The sequence below is a fragment of the Sminthopsis crassicaudata genome, chromosome 3 (assembly GCF_048593235.1).
Source record: "Sminthopsis crassicaudata isolate SCR6 chromosome 3, ASM4859323v1, whole genome shotgun sequence".
NCBI classification, from domain to species: domain Eukaryota; kingdom Metazoa; phylum Chordata; class Mammalia; order Dasyuromorphia; family Dasyuridae; genus Sminthopsis; species Sminthopsis crassicaudata.
The window spans coordinates 77,381,672-77,394,976 of record NC_133619.1 but is presented as its reverse complement, the minus strand read 5'-3'; the positions used below and the strand labels follow the sequence as shown (position 1 = coordinate 77,394,976).

General features: G+C 39.7%; 1 protein-coding gene and 1 long non-coding RNA gene across 8 annotated transcripts in view; one reads left to right on the top strand and one right to left on the bottom strand.

The window, feature by feature from the left end:
• The window catches only part of INO80D (INO80 complex subunit D), a 74,469-nt gene extending 63,157 nt beyond the window's left edge, over window positions 1-11,312 (bottom strand). For 2 of the 6 annotated variants that reach the window (XM_074298940.1, XM_074298946.1), the window contains exons 1-2: window positions 11,211-11,312; window positions 8,340-8,416 (exon numbers count right to left, since the gene is read on the bottom strand). The gene's annotated coding sequence lies outside the window, so the exon portion shown is untranslated. Of the gene's footprint in view, window positions 1-1,802; window positions 1,909-8,339; window positions 10,492-11,060; window positions 11,162-11,210 lie in introns of those variants that run through there. The other 4 variants (XM_074298941.1, XM_074298945.1, XM_074298943.1 and 1 more) reach the window with 4 other exon arrangements.
• Window positions 11,313-11,716: 404 nt separating this feature from the next.
• The window catches only part of LOC141560553 (uncharacterized), a 49,482-nt gene continuing 47,893 nt past the window's right edge, over window positions 11,717-13,305 (top strand). For both annotated transcript variants that reach the window (XR_012487744.1, XR_012487743.1), the window contains exon 1: window positions 11,717-13,131. This is a non-coding gene — a long non-coding RNA (uncharacterized LOC141560553). The remainder of the gene's footprint in view (window positions 13,132-13,305) is intronic.

The following is a 13,305-nucleotide window of genomic DNA, read 5'->3' as shown; positions in this document are numbered from 1 at the left end:
ACAAAAGACCTGGCAGTTCCTGCTAAAAACCAGAGATCTTGAAACATAACATTTTTAGAGGTAAACGATAAAGGTATACAACCATTTACTCTACAAAATCTGAGATATAATCAGGAGTGAGAAATGATCCTTTAATGGAATAGAGCACTTTCAAGTATTCCAGATGAATATATCAGAACTAAGTAAATAGGAACTCTGAAATACAGAAACATGAGTCCAGAAAAACTTAGAAAGGTAAATATATCTGAGCAAATGGAAAGAATTATATGATGATGTAGTACTAACAATCTAATGGGGGGAAGGGGAAGAAAGAAACAAGTGTTACCCACCTCCTAACAGAGGAGGTGGGTACAACAAACATTTCTGGATATGGCCACTGCATGGATTTATTTTGCTTGTCTATGCTTACCATTAAAACAGAATTTTTCTTTGTTTCTTTCTTTGGGCTAATTAATGTAGAGGTCTGAGATGAAGCAGGGATGCTTCCCCCCCCCCCCAAAAAAAGAGGAGCAACAAAACATTTTTTTTTTTTTTAATTCAAACAAGAAAACAAAAAGAATTTCAGAAGGGAAGAAAGGTAGGGCAGTTTTGAAAGTAAGAGCAGAATTTATTTCTTTAAAAAACAGTGTAAAATAAAGATATATAGTTTTATACAGAATCTTCTTTTTGTTTTCTTCTTTGTATATGGAAATGATTTTGGGGGGAATATTTTAAGTTCTAAATTTATAAAAAATAAAAATAAAGAAATTGATTCTATAACCTCTTGCAAAAAAAAAAAAAAAAACAAAGAATCAATACTATCTAGTACTTTGTTAGTGACTGGAAAGCATTAAAAAAAAAAGAAGAAGAAGTAAATTTCATAATCAAAGCCCTCAACAGTTTAAAATCTATTGAAAGGGGGGCAGCTAGGTGGCACAGTGGATAGAGCACCAGCCTTGAATTCAGGAGGACCCGAGTTCAAATTTGATCTCAGACACTTAACACTTCCTAGCTGTGTGACCCTGGGCAAGTGACTTAATCCCAGCTTCAGGAAAAAAATAAAATAAAATAAAATAAAATCTATTGAAAGACAAGACTTAGAAAAATGAAAGAAAGGGGAAAAGGAAAATGGGGGTGACAACTCATAGAAGGGAACAGAATAGAGTTATTAGCTATAGTTTCATAATTTGCCAATATCTTCTCACCAAATGTTCACCAGAAGATAAAGTCATTAAAATACTCCTGGATGCTGTTTGCAATGTGTTTCCTAAGAACAGATTAATAAAGTAATTTCTCAAGCACAAACATTATCAGACTGAAACTTGAGGAATTCTGAAGATCGCAAAAAATCTGCAAAGTTCTTATATAACTGTAGAATATTTCAAATGTTTCAGTGATTCACTATATCTCCATACGTGATACACCTGTAATTCATATTTGGAATTTTACATAAATTCTTAAGTTCTAACAATATCCCTACAATGTTTACAATCTCTGTATTCAATTTTCTCCCCAATCTCCCAGTATAGAATCTAATCAGCTCTCAGGATTTCTCCAAACGCTACTATGAAGAAGTCAAAAGCTGCTATAAATCATCTCTTTTCCATAATCACACAAATAATGTGGCATATAATTTCTATCCTTAATATTCCTTAAAACAGTAATAATCACAACCTCTCTGTTTTTAGTATCTTTTAATAAACATGTTCTCTTCACCTTTAAGATTATAGGACCCAAATGGCTGTGGAGGAGAAAATGAGGCAGATGACCTTCTACAGCCCTCCCTCATTTAAATCCAACTCACTTGCATGTCATGGCCTCACCTTCCTGATGTCATGGTCCACTTGGAGGATGAAGGAAAAACAACAAGACAGCAAATCTTTGACTAGGTCTTTTTTGCTGTATCCTATGAATTCTGGAGGCTCTTCTCTACCACAAAAAAAAAAAAAAAAAAAAAAAGCCTATTTCACATGTATTCTCATGTATTACCTTAAGATTGGTTAACTGTTCTTACTGTGGCTAACTTGTCTTTCTGTAGCAGAGTCATTTTTCTAGATAAGGCTTAGAATCTTTACATTTATGATTTCAGTTCCCTGCTACAGTTAGTCTTACTCTAGGCATAATTAAAGAAAAAAGGCCCTTCATCCCTAATATTTAACTACCTTCTAAATACATATCCATATTATTTCATGTATAAAACCGAAAGCACATAGCAATCATGTCTTTGGGGGGGTTTATATAGTGTCAATATTCAACTTGGGTTTTTTTTGTTTGTTTTTAGGGAAAAGGAGGTGGGAGGAAGGAGTTCAAGACAAAAGTAGAAATGGGAAAATAATCTTAAACTATTTGCCCCTGACATAATCAATTATCAAGACCTGAGGTCCTAGAATCCCCCAAATATTTCATAGAGGAGTTGCTATCATCTCCAGCTTTTCCCTTGAGACATAAAGAGAGGAGAAATGAATATATACTACAAAAAAGAAATCTGTGAAATCTAGTCAGGTACTTTAAAACTTCTGTCATACAGAAAATATTTAAATTTTCTAATGTTATTTCAGAATAAAAGCCACTTCTATGAAGAAAAAATGGCTAAATTCTAGTTATTAATATATGTTGCTATAGATTAAAATTTGAAATACTGGGGATGAGGGAACTCTGCTATTTTTAGCTATAAAATAAAATGAACTAAATCATTTCTGCTTACAGAATATAGATTGGTTTATGTGCCTTAAAAAAAGAAAACAAGTGATTAAACTCAGATCATTAAACATAATCAAATTATTAGTTAATATTAATAAAAGCCAAAAACAACTATTATGAAGAATAGATAATATGCAAGTAGATCTTTTCAAAATAAATACTTTCAACATCTGTAGGTGCATTAGATATTGCCAAGTGTAATGTAATAATGGCATAAGCACTGCTCTTTGGCAAATATAGATGAGTTTAAAAGACCTTGAAACAAGGTGTTACATTTTTTAAACAGAATAACAATTCACTTCCACGGTTATCTTTTTAGTGAAAGCTACAGTGGAATAAGATATAGGGAGAAAAAAGTGAGAAGTGGAGAGATAAGGTTTTAACAAAAGCTATGTGACAGCACTTTTAGGCTTCCAAAAGCAGTATAAAACAATTTGACAAAAATATGAAGATTCTACTGTTTGGGACTGCCAATGTGTCATTTCAATGTGAAATCACTGATATGTCACTTCTGTTCTTTTGATTCTCATGTTTCAGAAGTATGGTTGTTTCACTGCCACAGCATTTTTCTTTTCAGTCTGTAATTTTATATTCTACCACCTTTTAAAATTTGAGAGCAACAATACGCATGACACCTTTCCTAAAAAGGATATGAAACCAAGCTCTCAGAATGATGATATAACAACAACAACAATAATGGCATGTACATAGCACTATGTTCCAGGCAGTGTTTGTTATACATTTCACAATTATTATCTCATTCGATCCTTACAACTCTGGAAGGTAGGTAGTGTTATATCCCCATTTTACAGTTAAGAAAACTGAAGCAAACAGAGGTCAAGTAATTTGCTTGAGGTTACCCAGATAATAAGTATATTAAGTAAAATTTGAAATCAAGTCCTCTTGCCTCCAGATCCATTGCTCTGTGGCATCATTTAGCTACCTGACATGTGACATGTGACAAAGTGAAAAGAAACTTATCGAAGGTATAACTAATGGTCAAGATGATGCTAACATGAATTTTTAAGATATTAAGAATGTTTGTTGCTTTTTGTCATTTTGATCCTTAAATAAATAAGGATATTAACAAACAATGCTAACCAGCATTTCTGAAAGACATTTACTTTTAATAATTAATAGAAAATAGATTAATCTAAAAACTGGTAAGCCTACCTCATTCATTTGTTCTGATTAACTTGTGAAATGAACTTATGAAATATAATTCTAAAGGTAAACAGTATGATTCAGGTGGCAGAAAAAAAATCTATTGTGTGGAACAGGAGAGGAAGAGATTCATATACATATTGTCCTAAGTCTTGAGCAATATTTAGCATGCACTTAAAATATTATTCAAGTTATTCAAGTTGGGATAAAAGAATTCCAAGTAGCAATAATGCTTAAACACATTAATATAAAACAAAATTACATATTAAACCATTCAAATGGTCTATTATGCTACTTTTCTTCTTTTTGTCATATTGTCTTAATTCTAATTTTTATAAGCCTTCTACAAGAGTAGTTTGCAAGTAAGTGGTTTTTTTGGATGGCTCAGTATATTATAGTTTCTTACTGCTATTAGCCATACATCCTCTCTATACTTATGCCTCCGTGTTACCTCTGTTAACAATTAATTCCCAGTTTGTAGTTCCACTCAGAAAGAGTTGTTAGGAACTACTTTGTGATTATCCACCTAGTAAATTCACTAGAAGGAACATCTCTGTGAAGCCCCTGAACAGATAGGTTAAATTATAATAAATATAACAAAGTGTTCTATTATATTATTATTTACATGAACAGTGCTTGCAGATGATCAATAACAATAGCATTTTGATGAAATGCTAATAACAAATTCTTTACAATGCATAACTGCATACCAAAAACTAATCTCAGTTCCTTATCAATGTTCCTCTCACCTATAAAAATATCTGAGAAGAGATAGAAAAGAAGAATTAGGTTACATTTGAGCTCTTTAAAGCTCTTTTATTCTGCTAAGAATGCCCATTTCTCATCTTTCAATTATCATTATCCAATCTCCAAATCATCAACTACGATAAAAACAAACTAAAAAATACTCCTGGGACAGGAAGAAAGGACTGAATAAAAATATAAACATAAAATGTCCCTCTTCATCCATCTGTGCCCAGAACACCCTATTCACAACATGGAGGTTGGGCATCTGTTTCTTCTCCAGCTTCTAAAAATGTCAAATATTACATTCATTTAAAAATTTTATTGCAACAAAAATATTTAGATTGTTTGTAGAATTTGTTATAATAGAATTTTATCTAGGATCACAAATTTTTAAAGCTGGAAGGGATCTCTGATACCATCTGTTCCAATCTTGCCATGTTAGAGATGGGAAAACTGAGGCCAAGGATAGGCAGGTTTCTCATCCAAGGTCATATAGCAAGTGAATAAAGAGACTCTTGCTAGTCTGCCAATATGTCTCTGAAGCTGCTTTAAGTACAGGCTTCTTTGCTGCCTAAACTTAACACTGAGTGATTCTTAAGCACCCAATGCCCCTAGTCCAAATATTTCCTTCTCACAATGAAAACCCAAAAGCTAAGAGTTTTGCCAACAATAATGAAGCAAGTCAGTAACAGAACTGGGAACTACAAGTCCCATCAACCTTCATTAATGATAACATAGTCTTTCCTGTACTTAAGAAACTGCATAACTGCCAAATAACATCCAATTTTCTAAAGAAAACATTCAAAATGTAAATCATAATTAAAAACTTTGGGGATAAAATATCGGTCATCTCTGCAGAAGACACATAAACACATAGCCAACCGCAGTCCCTCCCCTAAGCTCCTATATCACCAATGACTTATTATGCATTTGAAACATCTGAGACATCTCAGATTCACTGTATTCAAAAACCTTTTGTCCCCAATCCCTGCCTTCTTCCAAATTCTATTTCTATCAAAGGCACTGCCACTCTTCCAATTTCAAGTTCATAACCTCAAAATCATGCTCCCTTCTCTTCACATATCCAATCAGTCCCCAAATCTTTCCTTTTCTACACTCCTACAATTAACATCAGGTCCACATCATTGCTCTCCTCTTAGATTACTGCAACAGCCATCTACTTGCCCTACACATCTTAAATCTTTTCCTATTCCAGTCCATCCTCCACTCCGCAGCCAAATTTTCTTTAAGGGCAAATCTGACTTTGTGATTCTCCTAACTAAACAAACTCAAGGGCCTTTATTACCTCAAGATAATATATAAGCTGGCCTAGACCTATCTTTTCAAACTTACTGGATGTTACTATTCCTTCCATATTGAGTCCAACCAATTGGACTCTTTTTTGTTTCTCTGTCTGTATGCCTGCATGTCCCATATACTTGGAATGAACTACTTCCTAAATTTTCCCTCAATGTTCGGTATTCCTTTCTACCCTTAAGACGAAGCTCAAACATAGTCTTTTGTATGAAGCCTTTTCTAAGCCTCACCAAATTGTTCATGCCCTACCTCATACTATCCTGCATCTGACAACTTTATATTTATTTACTTTATATTTAGGCTATACATATAGATGTATGTATACTTGTCTCTCCCATTATAATTCTTTCTAGTAGGGACTATTTTATTGATTTTACTTGTATCCACAGTGCCTAGAATACTGCGTGTCATATAACAGGTGCTTTAACAAATACCTGTTGGTTTACTGAATGCTACTGCCAGACTATGATATCTGGTTTAGTGGTACAACCAAAGGCAACTCACTGAACTTCTCTGAATCTGAGTTTACTCATCTTCAACATTACCTGAGACATCTCCCTCATAGAGATGCTATGAGATTCAAATGACAATGTATATATTTTTACACGATATGTGTGTATGTGTGTGTGTGTGTGTACGTCAGTTATCATAACTAAGGGTAAAGATAAAGTAATGATAATATACCATGGCAAAATAAAATAAGAGATCATATGATCATTAATCTAGAACTGGAAGAGATTTAAAGGTCACAGACTTCAAGCTCCTAATTTTAAAGATGAAGACACTGTCACCCAGAGAGTTAAGTCACTTGCACAAGGTCATACAGGCAGGAAGTTAACAGCTGGGGAAGTAAGTAGCAAAATAAGTAAGAGCACCAGTCCTGAAGTCAGGAGGACCCAAGTTCCAATTTGACCTCAGACACTTAACACTTCCTAGCTGTGTGACCCTGGGCAAGTCATTACCCCAATTGCCTCAGCTAAAAAAAGAAGTTAACAGAGCTGGTAGTGCAACTCAAGTCCAGTGCCTTTTTTGTGACTGATTGGAATAAAAATTTTTCCCGAAATAAAATTTACCTAGAAAAATGCCTTAAGATTATTACACTAAAATTATCTAAGTTTTTAATCTAGCATGAGGGACAATAATCACCTTTCAATTATAACCAAATAAACTAATCTGCTATCTCCTCCTTTTTATCACCTACTACCTTATAAGTTAATAAGTCTAAAAAGAGTCATGACTGGGAAAAAAAAGGCTAATTATCTAAGAATGTATGGATAAACATGACTTCTTTATAATGTAAGTAACATTATTATTATTATTATTATTTTACTTATTCCTTCTATGAGTCTTATGCTTTCCTTAGTTTCAAGTAAAAGTATTTCTTTTTTTAAGTGAAACCTACTATTTCTCTTAAAAGGAAAGTAACCCATTTTGGACAAATTAGATGAACTGGGCTAGAGTAAAAAAAGGGGGAAAAGTTTTGGAATACAATGTATATGCATGCGCGCAGTCGGCGCGCATGCACACACATACACACACACTTTAAAATACTGGTAACTTTCCCAAAAGCAATGTAAAATTCCATACATCTGGGGCAGCTAGGGGGCGCAGTGGATAGAGCACCAGCCTTGAATTCAGGAGGACCTGAGTTCAAATCTGATCTCAGACACTTAACACTTCCTAGCTGTGTGACCCTGGGCAAGTCACTTAACCCCAGCCTCAGGAAAAAAAAAAAAAAAAAATTCCATACATCTGATGTTACTCAGTCATGTTCATGTCTTTTGCAAACTTTTATACAATATGTGTGTGTGTCAGTTATCATAATTAAGGGTAAAGATAAAATAGATAACAATATACCATGGTAAAATATGAGTCATATGATCATTAATCTAGAACTACAAGAGATTTAAAGGTCACAGAGTCCAACCCTCTAATTTTAAAGATGAAGACACTGACACCCAAAGAGTTAAGTCATTTGTCCAAGATCACACAGACCCATTTGAGGTTTTCTTGTCAAAGATAGAGTCATTTCCTTCTCTAGCTCATTTTACAGATGAGGAAACTGAAGCAAATGGGGGGAAGTGACTTATGCAGGATCACACAGCTAGTAAGTATCTGAGGTCAGATTTAAATTCAGGTCTTCTTGCTTGATTCCCAGCTCACTTTTTATCCACTGCTACTATGTGCCATCTAGCTGCCTATATATCTATATTTAATTAATAGGAAAAGAAAATAGATGCTTTTAAAATCATAACGTATTGAATTTAAATAAAACAAAACAACTAACCTTTCCATTAGTTAACCAAAATAAAACTCTGTTCTTTTCTTTTTGGAATGATACCAAACAACTTTAGCATCTATGGCTTGTTAAAACCATGAATTTTAAGGTTGCAAGGATAGGACTCAAATCAAAATGTAAATTTTTTTGATACCTGTTTTAACTCCTTTTAGAGGCTGAGTGGTAGTGAGAAAGCACTGGACCTGGAGTCAGGAGAACCTGAGTTCAAATCTGTAGAAAACAGGACCATAAGTTTAGAGCTGAAAAAGGCTTGAAAGGAATTAGAGACTTAGAGCAAAAATAAACTTTGGAGTTAATCTAATCCAATCTAGTGTCATTTTACAGATAAAGAAACTGAGGCCAAGAGTTTTTTTTAAACAATTTGTCCAAGGCCACACTAATAGGAAGTGCTACAAAATCTAGAGTCATACCCAGGTCCTCCAATTCCACAACAATTTTTTTAATTACACCACTCTACTTTCTTGGCTCAACACTCATCAGCTGTTCACTAAATAAGCCTCAGTTTTCTTATCTGCAAAATTTAAATATCTTATGTAATATATAGAAAGTAATTTGCAAAACTTAAGATGCTAATGTCAGTTATTTTTATTTCATAGCAAAATTGGAATTGCTGAATGACACCAACCTTTTTTGTACACACTTAAGTCAGAAGATACTGTAACACTTTAAGATGAAAAAAAAAACAAGTCTATTTAAAGAAGTTAAATAGGTATAGATGCATTTGCTATTGTAATCTGTATCAAGTTCAGCCTTCTTTGCATTCAAGATCTTTAGGACTGTGGCTAATAAAAGATTTGGTGTCATTGGTTATTTCAAATGCCTTGTTTTTAAAACAGAATGAAATACTTAATAAAAAGCAACTAATGGGTCTCCCTTAGAAAAGTAAGCAATGGGGGGCTGGGAGGGAGGGGGAAGGGATCATAGTTTATCTACTGTTTTCCAAGTGTCGGATTTTCACTACTTAGTATTCTAGAGGTCGAACTGTCACGGAGTGAAATACTCTGCCAGCAGAATCCCAGCATGAAGCATTGGTACAGGACAAGAGGAGTGTATGAGGAGACATACTGCCCTAAATTTACAAAAATAGCAACAAGAACAAATTGGGGGTATGTGTGGGGGGAACACTGGAGAAGGAACTTAGCAAAATCATTAACACTAAGTAACAAAATCAAAGGTTAGCTCCAGGAAAGCACACTCTGAGAAGTAGGAAACCTGAGTTTCAGATTAAAGCAATATATTTGTTTTCTATAGCTGTTTCAAGGGTCACAGACCCTAAATATAGCTAAAAAAAAATCATTCAAACAAATATAAGAAAAAGTAAGTAAGCATCCGGCACAGTGTATCCTTTTAAGTTCTTTCTGATCCTGCTACATTCAGTAGCACCTATTTATTATATCTGATGTCAAACAAGAAGTTTCCTTAAAATTCCCATTTTCTTGTTCTGATGCACGGCTAAGAATAGTCCATAAATCCAAATGACTGTCTACTAAGGTAAAATTTCATAAATAGAAAAAACCTTGATTCATGAGTTGCTATTTCCATGAATCAATCAAGAAGCATTTTAAATGCATTCAGTGTACCTTTCTCCTCCTCCTCCTTCTCCTCCTCCTTTTCCCACCCTCAGCTATTTCTAACCCTTCATAGTGTTTCAGAATGGGGTATCTCTCGTAACTTCTACCAGACATGGACTAAATGGGAACGAGAACCCCTGGAATCGGGGGCTGGATCCAGAAATCCCTGCCTACTATCGGTGACAATCTCCTCACTGATCCCAAATCACATCCCTAAGCCCAAGAACTACCCAGATCAGTGCATTGCCTTCCTCTCAATCACCCACCCCCCTAAAGAAAACACAAGAGTTTGGGATTAAGGGGATTTGGGTGCGAAAAGAGCCACGCCGGGTTCCAGGTTGGGGAGGGGGCGAGGTCCTGGGTCCCCTTCCTTTCCAGTCCCCCCTCCCCCCCGCACACATACACACACACACACACATATATTCCCCAAAGCAAACCCACGGGAGGTTGAATAGGGAAACTTTTCCCTAAGGAAGGAGGAGATTCCCCCTCTGGGAGCTCGGGGGGCTCTGTGGGGGAGGTGGAGGCAGGGCTGGGTCGGGGGTCCTGATCTAGGAAGGGCTCTCCGGGGAGCGGGGTGGGGCAAGGCTGGGGTGGGGGACGCCGGGGAGGGATTACCCTTAGAAGCCAGAAGCCGGCAAAGAGTTTCTAAAAACCCCACCCCGCGCGCTCCCTAATCGCATCCCAGCCGGAGATGGGGGGCTCGGGCGCAAATTCCGGGGTCCCCCGCGGGCAGACCAGCCCCCCAACGCAGGCCTAAAAGGAAACTTTCGGGGCCGCGGCTGCACCTGCCTCCCCACGCCCGCCCCACCCACCCACCCACAGCGGCCACCCCAGGTCACAGCTCCTAGCTGGAGGGGGCGAGGATCCGGGGGGGCTGAGGATGGGCCGCTTGCCCCCCCCACTACTGCCCCTGCCAGGCCCGCCGCCCCACAGGGGCCGCTCCCGGGCCAGAGCGTGGGGGCTGGCTCTGGGCCGGGGCTCCCCGGTGCCAATCTCAAGCCGGGGTGAGCCCGCTCCCCTTGCTATAGGTGGGTGGGGGGCGTCCCGGAGGCTCAATGGGGGGTCCCGGAGCGCCAGGGGGCCCGTGTCACGGGGGTCCCGCCGGCCTGAGGCCTAAGCGGCCCCTCCCCCACGCACTTTCACACCCCCCCCCCCCGGCCCGGTTCCCCAGCCCGCAACCCTCGCTCCCCTCCCGCGACGGAGACCCGTGTGTGGGGAGCGGGGCTCCCGGGACCCCCCAACCCCTGGGCGGCCGCTGCCCCAGCCCCCGGCCCCCTTACCCCGGCTTTCCCGGCCCCGGGCCTGCGGCAGCCCGGCGCCTCCCCGGCCTCACGTGAGCACGTCAGGCGCCCGCCCTGCCTCCCCGGCCCGGCCCGGCGTCCTACGGGAGCCCGGGGATGGGGGCCGGGCCTGGGGCCGCCTCCGCTTACCTTGGAGCTGCTTTTTTTCCCCTCCTCTTCCCCCCTTTCCCCTCGGCTGGGGCTGACAGACGAGAGGCGCGGAGAGAGGCGCTGGCCGAGGGCGAGGAGCCGCCGCCGCCGCCGCCGCCGCTGCTCCCCCCCGGGCTCCCCGAGAGCCTCTCCCGCTCAGGCCGGGGCGCCGAGCATCATCTTTTTATTGGGGAAACTCCGGAGCGCTCCCGGGGTCGGTGATTATTGAGGGGAAATCCCTGAATCTAGGCTCCAGCCAAGAAGGCAGGGCTGCTGGGGCTGCACCACAAGAGGAGCCAGCAGCCTCCTACAGCACCACTACCGGCACTGAGAGGACATAACACCAGACAGCCGCTCCTCGGCCCTGCGAAACGACAACTTTCCTACCATCTTGGAGCTAGCGAGGGGGGCAGGGGCAGAGAGGGCACGGCGCCGCTGCCCGGGGACAGGACGGGGGCAGCAGCCCGCGACCCCCGAGCCCGAGGACGAGTGCCCGGCGGGGCGGGGGCGGCGGCCGCCTGCACGGCCGGCGGGGCCGCCGGGGCAAGGGCTCTCTGCTCTCCTGCTCCAATGACTTTTTTTTTTGTTGTTGTTGCAAGAAACAGGTGTTTCTCTCTCACCCCCTTTCTATCCTGATCCCCTCTTCAGGAGTGATTTTAATTTTTTTTTAAGGTAATGATTTTTTTCTCCTCCCTACTTCTTTACAGGTCCAACTTCAAGGGCTTGTGGCTAGTTGTTTTATTCCTACTTCCACTAGCCACTTTTATTATCCCTTCCTTCCTCCCTCTTCATCCTTCTCCTCTCTCCTCATGATCATTCTCTCTTCATTCTGATTTTACTTCTCTTCCTCATCCTTCCTCCTCCTCCTCATCATCCAATTTTCTCATCCTTATGCTTTTGTTCTCTTGTCATTTTAAACCTCTCTCTTCATCCTTATGTTTCCTCTTCATTCTCATCCTTCATCCTCATCCTCTGTCCTCATCTTTATGCTCATGCTTCCTTGTCATTCTCATCCTCTCTTCTGGTTCTTATAATCATTCTCCCCCTTCTTCTTTATACTCATCCTCATCCTCCTTCTTCTCATGGTTATGCTCATTCCCCCTCTTCATCCTCCTCCTCCTGTTCATCGTTTTTGCTTCCTCTTCATCCTTTTACTCATCCTCATCCTACTTCATTCTCGTCTTTCCTCGCCCTTATGTTTATGCTCCCTTGTCATTCTCATCTTCTCTCTTCCTTATGCTCAGCCTCCCTTGTCATCCTTATCCTCTCTCCTTATCCTTTATGTTCCTCATTCTTACACTTCATCCTCCTCCTTCATTCTAATCTTCTCTCCTTGGGCTTGTTTATGCTCCCATTCTCATCCTCTCTCCTCATTCTTATACTTTCTATTCATCATTTTATGCTCATCCTCCCTTTTCATCCTTATACTCATCCTCATCCTCCTTCATTCTCATCTCTGCTGTCCTTATGCCCATCCTTTCTTTTCATCATTATCTTTTATGTTCCGCATCCCTATGCTCAACTTATCCTTGTCATATTTCCTCATCTTTATGCTTATTCCCCCTCCCCCCATCTTCATCTTCCCTTTTCAGCCTCTTTTCCTCCATACCCTCAAAACAAATTCCTGTGTGACCAAGGTAAAGGGATAGATGCTCCCAGCTTCTTTTTTCTCCTGGCAGTATAAATAAAACTTTTAACTGTCCGGGAGGAAACTCTGTGGTTCCTTTTTTTTTCTGCCCTTTTGTTTGCCTCCCTACCCCCACCCTCCAAGTCTTCCTATGCAAAAAGAGGTAGTCTTAGGAACTCTTCCCTCATCTAAGTAAGTATAACTAATTACATTTTCTAGAACGATATCCTCAATCTGAAGTGTTCTCTGACCATGAAGGGGAAGGGAGACTTGGACTTAGTTTCAAAATAGCAGGTGGGTTGTTTGATTATTTGTTTGTTTTATTTTTTTAATAATGGAAAAGTTGTTGCAAACCTTGTCCACTGGAAAATATTTTTTTAGGTTCCAAATGATTGGGCTCTTTTTGCTTCTAGTAACTATAAATATACTTATGTCACAGAGGAAAGAGCCAGAAAAACAACTTTTTTT